This window comes from Scylla paramamosain, chromosome 11 (assembly GCF_035594125.1).
Source record: "Scylla paramamosain isolate STU-SP2022 chromosome 11, ASM3559412v1, whole genome shotgun sequence".
Lineage (NCBI taxonomy): Eukaryota > Metazoa > Arthropoda > Malacostraca > Decapoda > Portunidae > Scylla > Scylla paramamosain.
The window spans coordinates 6,590,001-6,592,500 of record NC_087161.1 but is presented as its reverse complement, the minus strand read 5'-3'; the positions used below and the strand labels follow the sequence as shown (position 1 = coordinate 6,592,500).

At 39.5% G+C, this 2,500-nt stretch overlaps 1 protein-coding gene across 1 annotated transcript in view; it reads right to left on the bottom strand.

Moving 5' to 3' along the window:
• Positions 1 to 2,500, bottom strand: part of LOC135104891 (monocarboxylate transporter 13-like) — a 189,081-nt gene that overhangs the window by 154,746 nt on the left and 31,835 nt on the right. The gene's annotated exons all lie outside the window — the stretch shown is intronic.

Here is a 2,500-nt window from a genome sequence, read left to right as displayed (position 1 = left end):
TTCTATTCCTTCTCTTTCCTCCTTTCATTTTTATCTCCCTTTTCCGATTTTATTCTCTTCATTTCGCTTTTACTTTTCTTCTTTCCTTATCCCTGTTTCTTTCCTTCTTTTCCCTTCACTTCAGTCACCTTCTCACCCCTTCACTTTCTTCCCGTTCTTTCCCCTCACTCTTTGTTGTTTTTGCTCTATCCAATTCGCATTTACATCTCCCCATTCCTGCCTCCCTCTCCTTCCCTTTCCCTTCAATTTCCTTCCCTTCTCTTTCTTTCACTTTCTCCTAGTCATTTCTCTCTATTTCTCTTTTTTACTCTTTCCAGTCCACGTTTACCTCTACCCTTTCCTGCTCACCTTCCTTCCCCTTCCCCTTCCCTTCCTTTCCCTTCGCTTCGCCAGGTGTGTTCCCTTCATTAACAGGCAGGTAGTGTGTTCGATGATGACGCGGGCCAGGTAAACACTACTTTTGCCACCGCACACAGAGACCCCGTATGTGTGTGTGTGTGTGTGTGTGTGTGTGTGTGTGTGTGTGTGTGTGTGTGTGTGTGTGTGTGTGTGTGTGTGTGTGTGTCAATATTCCCCTTTCTTACAAAGGCAGAGGAAAGAAACAACTGCTTTAGGTTTATGTAAACTCGTGTGTGTGTGTGTGTGTGTGTGTGTGTGTGTGTGTGTGTGTGTGTTGGTTATCCATTTCATACGTTAATGATATACAACAAATATACAAGTCAAAGAAATACAAATGTAACTATACGCTTATAAATTCCTTGCCTCAAGAAAATACCATAGAAAAATTATTACTACCTATAATAAATTCACACACACAAAAAGAAAACAATAAATAAATAAATGAATAAAATGATAATAAAAACAAAAACTGAGACAATAACATAACAAAAAAAAAAACCTCAACACAGACTTTTCAACACTTAAGGAAACAAGTAGACGTATTTAGCTACTTCAACTCTTCATTAAAATTAAAACAAAAGACACTTGATATAACAGAAATGACACCCCGGAGACAGATACAAAAGAAAAAAAGAGATGGAACGTCGAGAAATAGTGACAGTAAATAAAGGAGAGGTAAGGCTGAAAATTATATTAAATAGCAAGAGAGGTAAGATAATTATAATAAATAGTAAAGCAGGCAGTAAGAATGAACAAACGAAGAGATATATGCATTATAACAGAAAGATCTTAAGGCAAGACAGATAATATATACAAGAATCTGACATGAGATTAGGTTATAGGAAATAATGAAGCAAACTGTGAAAATAAATAAATGGAGAGATGTAATCGTTATAATAAAAAAACACTAAAGACAAGATAAGACAAGATGGGGTCCCTCCTATTGTTCTCCGAAACTGCGCCTCCGTGCTTACACCTTGCCTAGCCAAACTCTTTCAACTCTCTGTCTGTCAACATCTACCTTTCCTTCTTGCTGGAAGTTTGCCTACATTCAGCCTGTTCCTAAAAAGGGAGACCGTTCTAATCCCTCAAACTATCGTCTTATTGTTTTATATTCCTGCTTCTCTAAAGTTTTTTAATCTATCCTCAACAAGAAAGTTTTTAAACATCTATCATTTCAGAACCTTCTACCTGAACACCAGTATGGGTTCCATCAAGGCTGCTCTACTAGTGCTCTTTTGGTTTTCCTTACTGAGTCTTGGTCATCCTCTTTTAGGGATTTTGGTTAAACTTTTGCTGTTGCTATAGACATACCTAAACCTTTTGATACAGTCTGGAACAAAGCTTTGATTTCCAAATCAGCCTCCTACGACTTCTATCCTTCTCTCGGTAACTTCATTTCAAGTTTCCTTTCTGATCGTTCTATTGCTGCTGTGGAAGACGGTCACTGTTCTACTAAACAGTGGTGTTCCTGAGGGTTGGGGAAGAGCAAACTTAGTATTGTTCAACGCCTCAAAAACTCAATTTCTCAATCTATCAGTTAGACACAACCTTCCAGACAACTATTCCCTCTTCTTCAATGACACTCAATTGTCCTCCTCTTCTACACTGAACATCCTTGGTCTGTCCTTTACTTATAATCTAAACTGGAAGCTTCACATCTCATCTCTAGCTAAAACAGCTTCCGTGAAGTTAGGCGTTATGAGTCGTCGCCGCCAGTTTTTCTCACTCCCCCCTCATCCCCAGCTGCTAACTCTGTACAGAGGCCTTATCCGTCCATGTATGGAGTATGCTTCACATACTCGTATATGGGGAGGTTCACTCATGCCGCTATTTTAGACATGGTGAAATCAAAAGCTTTTTGCCTTATCAATTCCTTTCTCTAACTGACTGTCTTCAACCTCTTTCTCATCGCCTCCCCTCCTTCCGCCGTCTCGCTACACAAGACTCTTCTTTCTTTCATCCCTATTCTGTCCACCCCTCTAATGCAGGAGTTAACCAGTATTCTCAATCATTCATCCCTTTCTCCGGTAAACTCTGGAACTCCCTGCCTGCTTCTGTATTTCCACTTTGCTATGTCTTCAACCCTTTCAAGAGGGGA